This window comes from Medicago sativa, chromosome 4 (assembly GCF_051527215.1).
Source record: "Medicago sativa cultivar Bolivia chromosome 4, Bolivia_mono, whole genome shotgun sequence".
NCBI classification, from domain to species: Eukaryota; Viridiplantae; Streptophyta; class Magnoliopsida; order Fabales; family Fabaceae; genus Medicago; species Medicago sativa.
In genome coordinates, this window is record NC_140752.1 from 28,264,653 (window position 1) to 28,284,768 (window position 20,116).

Sequence of the window (20,116 nt, forward strand, 5' to 3'; positions counted from 1 at the left end):
GTTTATGGAAGCTTGGTCTTGTTTGGGTTCTCTATTTCCTCACCTAAGAAGAGATTAAGGTTAGGGTTTTGGTCAAGTTGGGATTGAAGCATGATCTTGTGCAAGTTATGGGTTCTTCATGGTTAAGAAACAAAGAGAAAGATGATTTGAAGATTGATTGGTGAGCTAAGGCCTTGGATGTTGGTCAATCAAGAACTAGGATTTGTTGAATAGAGCTTTCGGATGGATTTGAGATGAACTAGCAATGATAAAGATGATATGGATTGCAAGAGAACAACAAGAGTGAGTTGGTTTGAACAAGAAAGCAATAAGGACCAAAGCTAGGGTTTTGAGGCATGAAGTGAAGTTGATGCTTGGAAGCTTGTGGGAATCAAGTGTAATCTTTTAGGTGAGTTCCTTAGATAGTTTTCCCACCCTTTGGGATTCATGTTTATGCCATGATAGATTATTATGAAAGTTATGAAAATGTTAAGGCTTATGTATTAGTTTAGTTACCCCTTTCCTTGTCATGTTTACTAAATGTGTTAATACTTGCCATATGAATGTTTTACATGTATTCTATGATCAAATAAGTACCAATATGCTTAGAGACACTTGATTTGAGGTTTTTGGGCTTGAAATACCATTTTCACAAGTTCTGGGCTGTCATAACTCGCCACAGCAAGCTATTACTCGCCATGGCGAGCAAAATGACAGTTCTGGAGGTTTGCTCGCAACCAACTCGCAGTGGCGAGTAATGTAACTCGCAATGGCGAGTAAGGCAACTCGCAGTGGCGAGTAAGTGGTGCCTTCTGGTACTGCTTGCTCGTTCTGGGAGATTCGGTGTTTTCCGTTCCGGATCCTTTGTGCAGTCTTTTTATAGAAGTAAACCCCTCAAACCAAGGTCCTAAATAATGATCATTGTAAGCAAGATTTCTTATGATAAATGAGCAAGTATTAAGCATGTTAGTAAGGCATGGCATATGAGAGAAGTTATGTCAATAAACGGGTAGCAAGTCAACCATTAAGAAGAGGGAAATCTAAAGCCTCGACATAGTTGTTGAGAACTAGTAAGTAAAGTATCAAACTCTAGAATATTAAGACGTGAAGTGTAATCTCTTCGCATAGAAGTTAAGTGCCATACGAGTATGGTAAGATGTGAATCGATTTATATATGTTCACAAAGTAAGTTAAGCAAGCATTAAGCTTACCTCTAGTGGGATCGTTTAAGGGTCCGAGGTAAGAGAGATAACATGTTTAAGTTTATTTCTCATGCATAAGACTAAGGCTTATAAGAAAGTAAGAAAGAGTGTCATGTCTCTTGTTATCCAAATTGGATTCTGTAACACCCCGTTCTCCCAACAACGAAATATTAATTATTAAATCAGAGTAATCACACAACGGAGTGTCACACTACTTTTCAAAATTTCATAAATAGAAAATATCTATTTATTTAAATCCAACATTTAGAATATCTTAATAAACTGCAGCGGAATAATTCTTTAAAAATATAATTTCAACCAAAATTCAACATCAATGAAAATCTTGGCACAAAGGCCCCAACATAATTCAACTTTATTTTCAACAACGATAAACTCTAATAGCAAGTCTTTTCCAAAATATGTGATACATAAAAGAAATGAGAAGACATTCGCAACGATTTCCCCATCCTAGTATGTATCAGAGCCCTAGACACTGAGCCGACCAAACCTACAAGTCATCAGTACCTGCACATTACCCACGGTCGAGGCAACATATACGCAGAAGGGGTGAGAAACTTATCCAATAATAATAATATATAATTCATCAAATTAATGAAAACAACAAGCATATCACAATAGACATCATTAATAATGTATATGAATAAACACATAAGCAACGACATAATTATTTTCAGCAACAAGGTACATCAACAACAACAACAACAACAACAACGTTATCCACAACGACACCGACAACTCGACAATGCGACAACGACAACAACTCGACAATGCTACAACGACAACAACAACTCGACAATGCTACGACAACAACAACTAATGCATCATGCAGGTGGTACCAATCTACGCGCGTTGAATGCTAAGCATTCCAGGGCATAAGCCCCCAACAAATTGGATGGTTAAAGCATCCCAGGGCATAAGCCCCCAACAGGTGAATGATAAACATTCCAGGGCATAAGCCCCCAACGGGTGAATGATAAACATTCCAGGGCATGAGCCCCCAACAGATGTGAGTATGCAAATGGACTCAACTTGTGTATATCAACATACAACTCCAACAACGACTACAACAACGACATATGTGCCTACAACAATTATGACACACTCCCCAACTTCGACATTAGATGATACAACAACGTCAACAACGGAGGACAACAACATAGCATATATATAAAATCAATTACATTCATCTCAAGGTTCAAAACATCCTTCAAAAGCAATTAAGTTTTGATCAATATCACATAATCCAAATGCTCATAAAACATCTCAACTAAGTCCCTAACACTTCAGTTTGAAGTTGGGAAACCAACCATAAGTTTTGGACTAACTTGGGAATAGTTATGCTAAGTTTTCTTAAATTTTTCTGAAGACCCACCTGGACTATTTTTATCATAACTCAAAAACTATGAATCATTTTCATGTCAAACTAAAACCATTAGAAAGCTAACTCAAATATCTACAACTTTTATGTTTACACCGAAAGCTAATTCAACACGGAAAGGGGTGAAAAAAACACAAGAACGCGACAATCGAAGTTCTGACAGCACGCAACGAAAACACAACAAGCAGTCACCCATGAGGGGCTGCCTTGCTGCGCCCAGGCGTGGAAAGCTGCGCCCAGGCGTGGGATGGCAGTAGCCACCTGCGCTGCAGCTCTGTGCAGTCCCATTTTTTTCGGTTTCACCGTTTCGCGCATAAAATTCAAACCGTTAAGCGGATTTCAGTGCCGTTTTCGCCTACACGCTCCTGACATTTCCCTCTATCATAATCTACAGAAACATTCAATTTTTCCACCACTCAAAAAAATCGATTTCCCAACCTCCCATAATCACTTGTCTGTAGAACATTCAGACACCGACGTTTCAATCGAAAGTCCCAATTTTCAATCCTTGATTACCCAAAATACGTTTCAACAGAAGTTTCAGGTTCAATTAGGCAATATAGCAATCAAATAACATAGAAACATGCATCAACAACACAATTCATCATAATATAGCAATTAACCTAAAACTTTCTAACCCTAATACCAAAACACCACAATCATCAAAAATCAGAATTATACATATTATTAGTGAAAGGAATCCCACCCTTACCTTAGTTTAGATGAATCAAAAGCTTACAGAATCGATCCTCCTCTTCTCTTTGCCTCTTCTAGGTTTTCTCTTCTTCTCCCAAAAACTTATGTTTTTCTTTTGTACGTGAAAAATGTTTCTGACTTCTCTCTATTCTATTTCCCAATAACATAACCTCTCCTTTATTTTTCTTAACTCCCTTAAACTAACATAATTACTAATTAACTCCCATTAACCAAGATATTAATATTTTACTCCTATTTTTATTTCTCCTAATATTTCCACAAATAATAAAGTCATATTCATTTAAATAATATACAACTACATAAATCATATATTTCACATAAAATCACATATAGATATAACAAATAAAATTATATAAAAATACTCACACATCTACTAAAATATTAGAACAAAAATGGGGCGTTACAACTCTCCCCAACTTAGAGAATTTCGTCCTCGAAATATTACCTCAAGCAAACAACTCAGGATATGATTCTTGCATCTTACTCTCCAACTCCCAAGTAAGGCTTTCACCAGTTGCTCCTCCCCAAACAACTCTCACTAGAGGTATCTCTTTACCTCTCAACGTCTTCACCTTGCGATCATCAATCCTCAAAGGTAAAGTCTCCACCGTAAGATTGTCTCTAACTTGCACATCATCTATAGGAATAATATGTGAAGGATCCGCTATATACTTCCGAAGTTGCGACACATGAAACACATCATGCAAGTTCGAAAGATGTGGTGGCAAACCAACTCTATAAGCCACCGTACCAATTCTCTCAGATATCTGATAAGGACCAATAAACTTTGGAGTCAACTTCTTGGACTTCAAAGCACGACCCACACCGGTCATAGGAGTGACTCTCAAGAACACATGGTCACCCTCTTGAAACTCAAGGTCCTTCCTACGCTTGTCATGATAGCTCTTCTGTCGACTCTGCGACGCTTTCATATGCTCTCTTATCATCTTGACCTTCTCCGTAGTCTGCTGAACTATTTCAGGTCCCAACACGATACTTTCGCCCGACTCAAACCAACATAAAGGAGTCCTACACCTTCGACCATATAAAGCTTCGAAAGGTGCCATACCAATACTTGAATGGTAACTATTGTTGTACGTGAACTCTATCAATGGTAGGTGACTGTCCCAAGCTCCACCTTGCTCAAGTACACACACCCTCAACAAGTCTTCTAATGATTGAATCGTTCTTTCTGACTGACCGTCTGTTTGCGGATGATAAGCCGAACTCAACTTTAACTGAGAGCCCAAAGCTTCTTGCAAGCTTTTCCAAAATCTCGAAGTGAACCTCGGATCTCTATCCGACACAATACTCGACGGGACACCATGCAACTTCACAATATTATGAATATAAATCTCCGCCAACTGAGCTACTGAATAAGTGATATTAATAGGAATAAAATGTGCCGACTTCGTCAATCTATCGACAACGACCCAAATGGCATCATGCCCTCTTTGAGTGTTTGGCAAACTCGTCACAAAATCCATGGAGATGCTATCCCATTTCCATTCCGGCACATCTAATGGTGTCAACAAACCAGCTGGCTTCTGATGTTCAACTTTCGATTTCTGACAAGTCAAACAAGCATATACAAATTGTGCGACATCTCGCTTCAACCCAGACCACCAAAACAGTTTCTTCAAGTCGTGGTACATCTTTGTAGCTCCCGGATGGATACTCAAGCTACTTCTGTGACTTTCTTCTAAAATCAACTTTTTCAATTCATTATTATCAGGGATACAAATCCTGCCTCGGAATCTCAACACTCCTTGATCATCAACCTGAAAATCACCATCTGCAGTCTGATTACTGGCAACCATTAAGTCTACAAATTTCACATCAACCTCCTGGGCTTCTTTGATACTCTTCAAGAAATCATTATTAATTTTCAACATACCCAACTGCACACTCTGAGGTGCCAATTCACAAACAAGGCTTAAGTCTCTAAACTGTTCCAGCAATTCAAATTCTTTCACCATCATAGCCGACATGTGCAATGTTTTCCTACTCAAGGCATCTGCAACCACATTAGCTTTACCCGGATGGTAATTCAAGCCAAAATCATAATCCTTCAACAACTCTAGCCACCTTCTCTGCCTCATATTCAACTCTTTTTGATCAAATAAATATTTCAGACTCTTATGATCACTAAACACTTCAAATCTGGAACCGTACAAATAGTGTCTCCAAATTTTCAACACAAAAACCACAGCAGCCAACTCTAAATCATGTGTAGGATAATTCTTCTCATGTATTCTCAATTGTCTCGAAGCATAAGCCACTACCTTGCCATCTTGCATCAGCACGCCACCCAAGCCCAACTTGGACGCATCACAATATACAACAAAAGGTTTATCTGGCTCTGGTAAAATCAAAATTGGAGTCGTCGTCAATCTTCGCTTCAACTCATTGAAATTACTCTCACACTGAGCATCCCACACAAAAGCTTTACCTTTACAGGTCAACTGAGTCAATGGAAGTGCCAACTTCGAAAATCCTTCGATAAATCTTCTGTAATAACCAGCCAAACCAAGAAAACTTCTGATCTCCGTAACTGACTTAGGAGTCTCCCATTACGATACCGCTTCAACTTTCGACGGGTCAACTGCAATACCACTACCAGAAATAATATGGCCAAGGAAACTTACTTCACTTAACCAGAACTCGCACTTTGACAGTTTTGCATACAACTTCTTTTCTTTCAGCACCTGTAAAACAATCTTCAAATGTTCTGCATGCTCTTCTTCAGTCTTAGAATAAATCAAGATATCATCAATAAATACAACAACAAACTTATCCAGAAAAGCATGAAAAATTCTGTTCATATACTCCATGAACACACCAGGCGCATTAGTAACACCGAAAGGCATCACTTTATATTCATAGTGTCCATACCGTGTCCTAAAGGCCGTCTTCTGCATATCTTCATCCTTCACCTTAATCTGATGATAACCTGACCTCAAGTCAATCTTGCTAAACACTCGAGCACCCATTAATTGATCCATCAAGTCGTCAATTCTCGGAAGTGGATACCTATTCTTTATCGTCACTTTATTCAGCTGACGGTAATCTATGCACAATCTCATGCTACCATCCTTCTTCTTAACTAGCAACACAGGCGCTCCCCAAGGTGACACACTTGGTCTTATAAACTTCTTATCAAGCAAGCCTTCTAACTGTTTCTTCAACTCTACCAACTCTGAAGCTGACATACGGTAAGGAGCCATCGACACAAGCTTCGTACCCGGCACAAGATCAATCGAAAATTCAACCTCCCTCTCTGGTGGCACATCTGGAATCTCATCAGGAAAAACTTCAGGAAATTCATTCACAACGGGCAATCTATCAATTATCGACTGGTTCTCTACAGACAGATACGCCATCAAGGAAAACATCAAGTCTCCATCATGTTCTAACTGCTTCAGCTGCTTGGTAGATAAAAATTCTGCCCCACTCTCTTCTTCAGCAGAAGAAAAGTACACCGTCTTCCTAAAACAATTAATATGGACATGGTTGTACTCCAACCAGTCCATACAAAAGGTTACACAACAAACAACAAACAGGACAACAAGGACAATACAAAATTGTCACACAACACTACTAGGCTCGACACGACTCTACTAATTGGCCGGACGGACCGACCTGCTCTGATACCAATTGTAACACCCCGTTCTCCCAACAACGAAATATTAATTATTAAATCAGAGTAATCACACAACGGAGTGTCACACTACTTTTCAAAATTTCATAAATAGAAAATATCTATTTATTTAAATCCAACATTTAGAATATCTTAATAAACTGCAGCGGAATAATTCTTTAAAAATATAATTTCAACCAAAATTCAACATCAATGAAAATCTTGGCACAAAGGCCCCAACATAATTCAACTTTATTTTCAACAACGATAAACTCTAATAGCAAGTCTTTTCCAAAATATGTGATACATAAAAGAAATGAGAAGACATTCGCAACGATTTCCCCATCCTAGTATGTATCAGAGCCCTAGACACTGAGCCGACCAAACCTACAAGTCATCAGTACCTGCACATTACCCACGGTCGAGGCAACATATACGCAGAAGGGGTGAGAAACTTATCCAATAATAATAATATATAATTCATCAAATTAATGAAAACAACAAGCATATCACAATAGACATCATTAATAATGTATATGAATAAACACATAAGCAACGACATAATTATTTTCAGCAACAAGGTACATCAACAACAACAACAACAACAACAACGTTATCCACAACGACACCGACAACTCGACAATGCGACAACGACAACAACTCGACAATGCTACAACGACAACAACAACTCGACAATGCTACGACAACAACAACTAATGCATCATGCAGGTGGTACCAATCTACGCGCGTTGAATGCTAAGCATTCCAGGGCATAAGCCCCCAACAAATTGGATGGTTAAAGCATCCCAGGGCATAAGCCCCCAACAGGTGAATGATAAACATTCCAGGGCATAAGCCCCCAACGGGTGAATGATAAACATTCCAGGGCATGAGCCCCCAACAGATGTGAGTATGCAAATGGACTCAACTTGTGTATATCAACATACAACTCCAACAACGACTACAACAACGACATATGTGCCTACAACAATTATGACACACTCCCCAACTTCGACATTAGATGATACAACAACGTCAACAACGGAGGACAACAACATAGCATATATATAAAATCAATTACATTCATCTCAAGGTTCAAAACATCCTTCAAAAGCAATTAAGTTTTGATCAATATCACATAATCCAAATGCTCATAAAACATCTCAACTAAGTCCCTAACACTTCAGTTTGAAGTTGGGAAACCAACCATAAGTTTTGGACTAACTTGGGAATAGTTATGCTAAGTTTTCTTAAATTTTTCTGAAGACCCACCTGGACTATTTTTATCATAACTCAAAAACTATGAATCATTTTCATGTCAAACTAAAACCATTAGAAAGCTAACTCAAATATCTACAACTTTTATGTTTACACCGAAAGCTAATTCAACACGGAAAGGGGTGAAAAAAACACAAGAACGCGACAATCGAAGTTCTGACAGCACGCAACGAAAACACAACAAGCAGTCACCCATGAGGGGCTGCCTTGCTGCGCCCAGGCGTGGAAAGCTGCGCCCAGGCGTGGGATGGCAGTAGCCACCTGCGCTGCAGCTCTGTGCAGTCCCATTTTTTTCGGTTTCACCGTTTCGCGCATAAAATTCAAACCGTTAAGCGGATTTCAGTGCCGTTTTCGCCTACACGCTCCTGACATTTCCCTCTATCATAATCTACAGAAACATTCAATTTTTCCACCACTCAAAAAAATCGATTTCCCAACCTCCCATAATCACTTGTCTGTAGAACATTCAGACACCGACGTTTCAATCGAAAGTCCCAATTTTCAATCCTTGATTACCCAAAATACGTTTCAACAGAAGTTTCAGGTTCAATTAGGCAATATAGCAATCAAATAACATAGAAACATGCATCAACAACACAATTCATCATAATATAGCAATTAACCTAAAACTTTCTAACCCTAATACCAAAACACCACAATCATCAAAAATCAGAATTATACATATTATTAGTGAAAGGAATCCCACCCTTACCTTAGTTTAGATGAATCAAAAGCTTACAGAATCGATCCTCCTCTTCTCTTTGCCTCTTCTAGGTTTTCTCTTCTTCTCCCAAAAACTTATGTTTTTCTTTTGTACGTGAAAAATGTTTCTGACTTCTCTCTATTCTATTTCCCAATAACATAACCTCTCCTTTATTTTTCTTAACTCCCTTAAACTAACATAATTACTAATTAACTCCCATTAACCAAGATATTAATATTTTACTCCTATTTTTATTTCTCCTAATATTTCCACAAATAATAAAGTCATATTCATTTAAATAATATACAACTACATAAATCATATATTTCACATAAAATCACATATAGATATAACAAATAAAATTATATAAAAATACTCACACATCTACTAAAATATTAGAACAAAAATGGGGCGTTACAGATTCAAGGGGTTCCCTAAGGGGAATGGTTAAGCCGCAAGGGAGCCGCATTTCACTAAGCTAAAGTGACGTGTCTTTTGTATTCCATCCAAGGTTGGGTACAAAAGGTTCTCCAAGGGGAACAGGGTAAGCCGTAAGGGACCCGCATGTTCACTAAGGGAGTCCGGTGCGCTCTTGCTAAGCATTTCACCGGTAGTAAGGGATTATCTTCCGGGGTTACTCCACTCGGGACTAATCCATAAAATGAATTCAAGATAATTGTTTGTTACACGCTAACATAATCAATGAAGCTGACTATGCATATTTATCATACATTTATGTGTGTTGTGCCATAGAGCCTTGGCATAGACTGTCAATAACTAGAAAGAATAAGTAAGTAGAAAGTCAAGAGCTAGCAAGCTAGAAAGAGTCACTTTTGTGGCAAGAGATGATATGTTGTTAGATGCAACATATTCAAGTAAGAAAATAAGCAAGTTCAGAGAGTTATACCGACGACGATCATAGGTTTCCCCTAATCGTTCGGTTTAGAGTTGTGTCATGACTTTAGCAAGTGAAGGCATTGATGCGTAATTCGTATCTTGGCATTGCGGTTTTAGTTTCCCCTTAACCGCCATGACACGTGTAAGATGAGAAGCCTATAACAAGTAAGATAAGCCTATGACGGGTCTAGCATGCTCTACCGTCTAGGGAAGCAAGACTCCACACACGTATAATCAACCGTCAGGTTGTATTGTAGACACGTGGCGACGATAGGTTTTCCCCTGAGGTTGCCTATAGCCTAGGGTTAGGTGGAACTCACTGAGACATTATGTCTCATCCCAATCCTTTTTGTTTCAGATATCAGGATGGTTGCAAGCTAGTAGTCGAATGGATGCTGCGACAAGTGTTGGTTCGTACCCGATGCCGGATGATGTGGATCTTCAAGGATGTATACATTATGTTTTAGGAAAGTTTAAGATGTAATCTCTTGTACGAACGCATGTTGTTGTATAAACATTCATTTGAAGTTTTATTGTTGTAAATTTTAATGTATCCAATACTAAAGATAACGCACGTGCTAGACTTTCTAGATACGTCTAGTGTGGGTGTTACACCATCCAAAATTATCTTCCCATAAATTTAGGTCTTCACAACAACGTAGAGGGCAAAAGAGCAATTACACTAATATTCACAAACAGCTGGGCCAATGATATGAAAGCACAAATCAATTTAAATAGATTTTTTCTTTTGAGAGCAATCACAATAAGCGTAATAGGTTTCTAAGGTTAACGAGTTTCATCAGTTTTCACTTCACCGCAATTTTCACTTCAAATCATCAAGATTCATCGTCATCTTTCCCTTCTCCACAAAACCCTAACTCGTCACCGGAAGGTTTGTTGCTTTCGACACCGGAAACACACACACCATTCACTGCGTGTCCATCCAATGAAAAGGAATAGAACTTCTTCTCTCAAATCTCTACATTCGATGATGGTTTCAGATTCAACAGGTTCATATTTACCCGACGAATGTTGGGAACTCATCTTAAAATCCTTCGTCAAGGAAGACAGACGTCGCTACTTAAATTCTCTATCCCTCGTCAACAAACAGTTACTCTCTATCACCAACGGTCTCCGATTCTTACTCACCATCTACGATGAAACACGACCTATTCTTGGTCGCCTCTTCAAAAGGTTCACCAACCTCACATCCTTAGAATTCTCGGACTACAAATGTGACCTCGATGCTCTTCTCATCCAAATCTCTTGTTTTCCAACATTGAACATCACATCCCTCAAACTCCCCTACCGATGTACCATTCCCGTATATGGGTTGCGAGCTTTATCCCAAAACAATACAACTTTGGTCTCTCTAACCTGTTCCAAAAATTTTATTGATAAGTATGACATGTTACTCATTGCCGATTGTTTCCCTTTGCTCAAAGAACTCGATCTTGGTGACCCTTTGATCAAGAGGCCCTCTAATTTCTTTCATGGAATTCACTCTCTCTTATCTAAGTGTCGAAGTATACAACATTTGGATCTTAGGCACACTTGTTTTTTGAACGATCGACTAGTGGCGAAGTTGTCTTTGCTTCTCGGTGATCTGGTGTCTATAAACCTTAGTGAATGTACTTTTCTCACCGAGTTATCGTTGTTTTACCTAGTTAGAAACTGTCCTTCACTTAGTGAGATCAAAATGGAATGCACGTCTATTGGGAAAAAAGAGTTTCGAGAATTCTAATTCTTTGAGGGATTTTGTTGGAAGACCTCAACTAAAGTCTCTTTGTTTGGCTCACTGTAAGCTGTTGGGAGATGAAAACATCATGCTGTTTACTTCCATTTTCCCCAACTTGGAGGTGTTGGATTTGAGCTATTGTAATGATGTCACTGAGGACGGATTGAAACTTGTGGTAGAAAACTGCACACAACTGAGAGAGCATGGATACCTTCGCCACTGTTATTCGAAAGATTGAAATTTGCAAGTTGTTCTGAAATTACTTGTAACCTACAAATATGCATTTACTATTTTATTATAACTCCTATATATGGATGTTATGCGTGAATCAACTGATCATATAATTTATATAATCCATAGTCTCCTAAAATTTATTGACCTTTTTTCTTGGTTTCTGCAGGAGGATTCAAATGGTAGAAGAATATTTGTTGAAGGAAGACAAAGAAGTCAATATGATCTTCTTTTTGTAGTTACTAATGAACTGGTGTTACTGAAAATATTGATCTTGCATAGATTCTCAAGTATGGAAGCTACCCTATCTCAAAATCATGTTCTTGAAAATCCAATTGAAAGTTATTCAAGAAATAGGAACACAATAAGCTAACTTGATGAAAGCCAATGTTTAAGCAAATTAGAATCCTCTATTGTATTATCTTGGAATTGAGTTCTCACAAGCCATCAACACAAAGTGTCTTAACGATCATCAGGAAAAAAATCTTTTACTAGTATGTTACGATAGATATTGATCTAACAAGTAGAAAGAAACAATAACCCTGGCAAAACAAGTTTGTGATAGCGTAAAAAAAAAACATATGTAAGGGCTTAATGATTCCTCAACCGTCAACAAGATACTCAAACCGCATCGAAGAAAATTAAATTGTGACGGATAGTTCACAAATTAATCAAAACCGAACTTGGTTGAATTTATGAACATATCATTCACAATCCAGTTTTTCCAATTTGATTTTTTGGTATTTTTGTCACAATCCTATTTATAGCCATTCAATTGCTCAAATGTCAAGCTAGGTTTCCAACCACTTAATTTAATTAACTTCGACATTAGAGCAATATGTGTTGTACCACTCACAAATTTACCACTCACAAATTTGTTTCCACCATTGGAACAATATGTCTCTGGATTATTGATTCATTGTGGAAAAAAAAAAGTGTATATGGCACATCACTATTTTAATTGGCATCATAGAATTAGCTTAATTTTACATATAAAAGTTTTGTTTCTACTTTGTAAATGATTTTTACCGTAATTGGTAGGGAAGTAACCAATCAATTTTGGATGCAGGTAAACCAAGATTTTCAAGTGTGGAATCAATTCACTTTGACACATTTCGTATAGCAAACTTAACACTTATTTTCAATTCATATGAATATACTTCTTATGAGGGAAATCCAAATCATCACTGTTTGAGTCTTGTACATTATATATTAGCCCCTTCTTCTTTTCATGCAGCATTTAAATGCCTACGTGAAATTATATTAAATGATTATTCACTCAACAATTAACATTCTGCTGGTGTTTGTGTATAGGGAGTACTACCACTCATATCTATCACTTTTCAAATCAAAACTAAATATACAATCTTCCTCAGATTGGCGAGACATGTATTATCTATACTATATACAAAAAGAATAGGAGAATTTTGAATAGATTCTGGACTGCTTTTTGCTTTTTCTGTTGTTCGACTACTAGAAAAAGTTGATATACCGACGGAATTTAGAGATGGAAACGCTTCGTCTCTAGCAGAGACGGAAATTGAGACGGAAATTTGTAATTTGGAGACGGATTATGATGAGACATATTTTAGAGACGAAACTTTCTGTCGCTGGCTTTCCGTCCCTAAATCCGTCTCTAATGAGCTACTTTGCCAGGTGAGCGCCAACAAAAGTTGTTCAGAGATGGAATTTAGAGATGGAAAAATTGTTGTCCGTCTCAGATAACATTGGTCCCTACATCCGTCTCCAAAATCCGTCTCGAAAGTAGTCTCTAGATATCTCCGTCTCTAAATCTGTCTCTAACAATTGCTTTATTATTATTATTATTATTATTATTATTATTATTATTATTATTATTATTATTATTATTATTATTATTATTATTATTATTATTATTATTATTATTATTTTTAATTCATAAAAACTTAAAAAATGAAATAAAATGTATCTTATTATTTATTTTTTATAGATTATGTTTATGTACACATAGGTTATCACTACCAACAAATACTAACATGGACGGCCGACACATATGACCCATGATGGATAAGTAACTCTAGTCATTATTAGATAAATTGATATCTTATAGTCTTATAAAATATTAACATTAAAATATTTTCCTTCTCCATGTTTCCATAAAGATCGAATTAATATTCATAATGTTTTTAATTTTTTAGTCTAATTTATATAGATATTAATTGTAAGTATGTTAATTGACCCCAGCTGACTAACGATCGATGACGAATATGAGTATGTTAATTGTTATGTTAGTATTTTTCTATACTTTACCACACCATGATTTAAACCCTAATTAAACTGTAACGCCCATACTAAACGTATCTAGAAAGTTTAGCATGTTCGTTATCTTTAGTATTGGATACATTAAATTTTAAAACTTAAATACATTGAAAGAATATCTTATACAACAATATGCGTTCGTACAATACCATTATAACATAACTTGTCTAAAACATAATAAATGCGTCCTTGAAATCCATATCCTCCTGCAGCGGGTACCAACGAACACTTGCTGAATATTCATTCGGCTACTAGCTTGCTATACCAACCTGTTTATCTGAAACAAATAATGTATCAATGAGTTCCACCTAATCCTAGGCTATAGGTAACCTCGGGGGAAACCTACGGTCACCACGTGTCTACAATACAACCTGACGGTTGATTATACGTGTGTGGTCATGCTTGCCTAGACGGTCGTGCATACTAGTTCCGTCATAGGTTCATCTTAACTTGTCATAGGTATTGCTTACATCATACGTGTCATGGCGATTGATGGGAACGTAAGACCGCTAACTCAAGATACGTTAAACGCATCAAGACGTTACATGCTTATTCATGACATGATTCCTATACCGGACGATTAGGGAAACCTAAGATAGTCTTCGGTTTAACATCATAACTTGCTCTATCTCATAAACTTATGCGTGTCTCACATCATATCATAATCATAATCATTCATACATAGATGTTAGTGTTGATCAAACATATTATCTAAGTTTATTTTACGGAGAGTCCCGGGTGGAGTAACCCCAAGTACAATCCCATACATGACCGATGAAAAACCTAGCTAAGGCACATCGGACTCCCTCAGTGATGTGCGGGCCCCCTTGCAAAGCTTATCCCGTTCTCACGACACCTACGTCTTACATACTCATTTACCACGGATCCTTAAACGACCCTATTGTGATAAACTCACATACATCATAGTCTTAATCAAACATACATAAAAGGTTATACCTATACATACTTGCTCGTTTATCACGGGTCCGTGATCTACCCGTTTAGCGGTAATCTACCTACATAGTCATACTCATTCATAGTTAAGGGATTAGCTTATCTATTCACGGCTTAACATGCTTGCATGGTCATTCTAATTCGTGTGCGAAGAGAATACACTAAACACTTCGCGTCTTATCATACATAGGACTCATGCTTAGCATTCTAGTTCTCGACAACTATGTCGAGGCTCTACATACATTCCCTTTCTTAGTTCATTACTACCCGAACATTCATGCTTAAACTCTCTTATGCCATTCTTGATGCATATGTTAATTTTGCCATGATTTTCATTCCAAGAATAGTTTGATGTTATGTGCATGGATTAGATGTTGTTTTGGGGTTATAAAGTTGTAAATCGATGAAAGAAAGGTTTCGGATTGCACCACCAGCCCTAAAACGGGCCAACAGGCCAAAAGCATGTTGGCCAAGTCAGAGAGCTGCGCTATTAGCAAAAAATTCTGGGCAGCTATCTGTGAATTTCGCTATTAGCGAAATTATTTCGCTAATAGCGAGTTTCTTCGGATCTGTGGTGCAAAATTTGCAATTTTTGACCCAAAACTCATCCAAATTGATCCTGCAATGTACCAAAACATCCAGCAACATATAGGAACAATAAATAACCTATTCCATGGCAATTTTAGCAAACAATCATCAAGAATTGCTTTAGGGTACTAAAAACATATCATACTAACTTAACAAAATTTCATAGTTTTCTCACTAGAACTTCTCATTCCAAAGGAAGGTATAACTATCTAAGAACTCACCTTGCATAAACTGAAGTGAAACTCAAGTATTCTAAGCCCTACACCAAAACCCTAGATAGTAGAATCAAGTTGGAGAAGTTTGCTTCAAGTATTCTATGTTGATTCCATCAAAAGCTTATCATTTCTTACATAATTGCTTGCTTGAAGAAGAAAACTCTAAGTGAAGATGAATTTGGGAGGGATGAGGATCGATTTCTCTAGAGAGGGAAGAGAGCAAATGTTTTCCCACAAAACCTAGAGAGAGAAATTGAAGTGAAAATGAAGAAAATATGGCCCTCATGGCCTTAAATAGCCCTTGCGGCTTTATCGTGTTTAGTCTGACACTGATACTTAAATCCAATATTGGTAATTAACTTCGTTCTTAACTGACGTTGCATAACAATCATTTTCCGTCATACTCGCTTTCCATGAACATTAGTCCTCTGACTCGTTTGACTGGTAATATTCCATTTGCTGACGAGCGGGATGTTACACGAACTACCCCACCCCCTAAAGGAACTCGATTTTTTATGATTAAAATCTTCCGTATAAGTTAATCGGATAAAATATCTCTTCATAAACCTAGTCAACATGAAAAAACATTTCTCTATCAATTGAAATAGACTAAATCGACTAACAATATCAAATTTAACCAACCATGTCGTTGCATATGACCTAATTAGATTAAGAATGAACAAAAAGCTCGAATTTCAACGATCGAAATCTTCAATACAAGTGAATTTATCCCTTCAGAAACCTAGTCAATATGAAAATACGCTTCTCAGTCGACTAAAACAGACTCAACCGACGAGTAACATTATCAAATCAAATCAATCTCACTGTTGGATAGAACCTAATAAGATTAAGAATGAATCAGAACTCGAATTTTACGATCTGAATCTTCAGAATAAGTTAGCCCGACAAATTATCCCTTTAGAAATATAGTCAAGATAAAAAGACATTACTCCTTCGATTGAAACAGACTCAACCGACTAACGATATCAAATCAAATGGACTCAAGAAACTATCCCTTTAAAAACATATTCAATGTGAAAATACACTTCTCCGTCAACTAAAACATATCAAATTGACTAACGTTATCAAATAAATTAAATTCGACAATTAGATAGGACCCACCACTTGCACAATTGAGTGAGAATGTGTTTTTTTTTATCATACTATACCTTATAATTGATATGACAACACATTATCAAATAAATGTGTAAAACTTTTGTCCAATGAGAAAGTATAAAAATAAAACTCTTATTATATAATAATTTTTAGCAACTAATGATTAATTGTATATTTGAGAAAAAATTATTTAGTTTTTTTTTTGAGGAAACAAAATATTTAGTTAGAAAGACAAAAAATACAACCACCATTTTTTGTAAAGAAAGAAAAAGGAAATATTTTTTGGTAAGTAAAGGAAAAAAGAAACTTTTTTTTTTGGTAAATAAAATAAAAATAAAATTAGAAAAAAATTGACAAAAAATCATTTAGCCAAAATGAAATCGTGAAATCCTCCAGACCGCAAAAACACTTTTCATTTCCCTCTTTAGATTTTCATTTTCATTTTCCCTCTCACTCCATTTTCCCTCTTTGAGTTTCTTCACCTAACCCATTCACTCACCACCGTATATTTGCAAACCCTTTCGAATCTCTCTCTCTCTCTCTCTCTCTCTCTCTCTCTCTCTCTCTCTCTCTCTCTCTCTCTCAATTCTTTCAAACATATCACAAACCCCTCTCTCAAATCCCTAATATTTGGCTTGTAAGTCCCTTTCTTAGTTTACAACTCACAAATTGAGGATTTTGTCACTTGGAAGTTAGGGTTTTGTTTAGGCTTCTTAAAAACTTGTCACTTGGAAGTGATAAATGGGGTAAATTTCTTCCCTGAATTTTAACTTTTGTTGTTGTTTCACCTTTGAATGAACTTCATTAGTTTCATATACAAATTTTTAGGAATTCCCTTTTGATTTTTGTTTTTGGGTATTCTTTGAAGATATCTATTTAGGTCTAGACTATGTTTTTGTTGTTTTGATTATTTGGGTCTTCATTGAGTTTATGTAGTGACTTTTTTGTTGATTTCTGATAGGGTTTTTTTTGGTCTATAATAATGGGTATTTGAAAAAAAAAATAACCTTTTTATGTTGCTAAATCCTTGGTTGATTGAGTTTATGTAGTGACTTTTTTTGTTGATTTCTGATAGATTTTTTTTCTTGTTTCTAATAATGGGTATTTGGAGGGGTAACCTTGGCGCAACTGGTAAAGTTGTTGTCATGTGACTGAAAGGTCACGGGTTCAAGTCCTAGAATCAGCCTCTTATGTAAAAAACAGGGTAAGGCTGCGTACAATATACCAATAATGGGGGGACCCCTTCCCGGACCCTGCGTATGCGGGAGCTTTAAGTGCACCGGGTCGCCCTTTTTTTAAATAATGGGTATTTGAAAAAAAAAACTTTTTATGTTGCTAAATCCTTGGTTGATTTTTATTGTTGTGCTATTCTGCTATTTGCATTTAGCCGGTTCTTTTTGTCTGGCTCTGTGATGTTCTGTTCATGGTGTTTTTGTGCTTAGACCCGGATTTGATTTAGTTCTTATTGTTGTTGTTGTTAGGCACGGCTGCTGCTTTACCTGTTTTTTTGACATGAGTGTATTGTTTTTCTCACCTTGTTTTTTTGACCCGGATTTGAACGAAGATCTCAAACATTCTCCTCATGTGTTTTCGTCTGTTATGTCATTTATTTATGTTTGTTCTAGTTTTTGGAGATGACTTATAGCTTCATGTTAGGTCATGGTCAATATAATAATAACTTTATATTTTACTATTTGAACGACACATTACTTACTTTCTGTTAGTTTATTAAATTACTCCTTAATTTGCCAACCTAAATGTGGGAATGATGTTATATGTTTTATTTCTGGTGCAATAATAAACAATTGAGGAGAATTTGTTATGTTTCAGATGTTAGCGTAAACTTTGAAACAAACCCAAAGGATTTCAAACAACTCATCAACATATGACATCTTCTCAAACAAACCCAAAGGATTTCAAGGTATTTTTATGATATAAGGTGCTTAAAATTTATCATCTGGTAGCATAGGTCTTGTGCGGTTGTTTGCAGTCAGTGGGGTTGATTTAGTTGTGTTGTTAGACAGTTTTATCTCTCTATAAGCTGTCTTTTTGACTTGTTAATGGTTGTTTGTGTGTGTGTGTGTGGCAGGGGATTTATATGTGGTTAGTCTGTTGTTTTTGGCCGCCTACCTTCTATGGCAAAATATAGTTATTTACATGTAAAATATGATCCAGTTGCAATTGTTGCTCTCTGAACCTATTTCCTTTATAGGATATGAAATATGAACATTCAATATTGTTGTTACTTAGGTTGAAAAGTTGAAATGTCAAATGGTCGAAACAATTGTTACAAATAGTGGCAGTTACATAAATAGGGAGATATAGTGATGTAGGGGATATACTATTTTCTTTATACAATATGAAACATGAAGCTTCATTGTTACTTAGGTTGAAAGTTGATTGTCCTTTTCAAAATACACAACTTCATGATATTCTTTTGTTTGTAGGCTAAATTCAAGTTGCTTGCAAATGGTGGAGCTAATTGATAGATCTCTGGCAAGTGCACCAAATACTATCGAAGTAGTAAAAATATCGATCCCACGAGGACTGTTTTTAACTTCAATAATTCAATTTCGTTATATAATTAGGATGTGTAAAGTTTATTTTTGGTTTGCCACTAGGCAGAAGATTTGGTTTGATTTTATGAAATCAAATAAAAGAAATTAGATTTGATTAAGAAAATATGAGAGAAAGATGAGATCAGATCCGTCGAATCCTCTAAGTTCCCCTAATTGGTCTACTGCACCTATTTGTTATGAATCCTTTTCTAATTTACGATGATTAACAAAATAGCCCTAAATTGCCCTTGAGTTAGGACCCTCTTCTTAAACTACAGCCCCTAATTCCTTAGGTGGTCTAATAATTCTTGAAGGTTTTACCGAACGTTAACCTATTATCACTAACAAACGATTATCTATTCCTAGACTAACCATGTTTATTAGAACAATTCAATTAGGTCTAAGTTAAAAGTCATGGTCAGTGGTCATTCATTCTCACGAAATCAAGTTATATGTGATCAAGATATAAAAAGCATTAAGAACAATTGAATTGAATAAACTAGAATTGAATTCATAAACAAAATAGAGTTTCACAGCAACATGTGTCAATTAGGGTTACAAAGATTCATCTCGGATCTAATCTCTAAGAGATTTAGCTACTCA

General features: G+C 36.4%; 1 long non-coding RNA gene and 1 pseudogene across 1 annotated transcript; one reads left to right on the forward strand and one right to left on the reverse strand.

Annotated features, from left to right (window-relative positions):
- Window positions 1-6,990: 6,990 nt before the first annotated feature.
- Window positions 6,991-9,301, reverse strand: LOC146927493 (uncharacterized). The gene is made up of 2 exons (XR_015008199.1): window positions 8,928-9,301; window positions 6,991-7,341 (listed from the first exon to the last, which is right to left on the reverse strand). It is a non-coding gene; the product is annotated as an uncharacterized LOC146927493 (long non-coding RNA).
- A 1,505-nt stretch (window positions 9,302-10,806) lies between these two features.
- Window positions 10,807-11,791, forward strand: LOC146927494 (uncharacterized; annotated as a pseudogene).
- The last annotated feature ends 8,325 nt before the right edge of the window (window positions 11,792-20,116 follow it).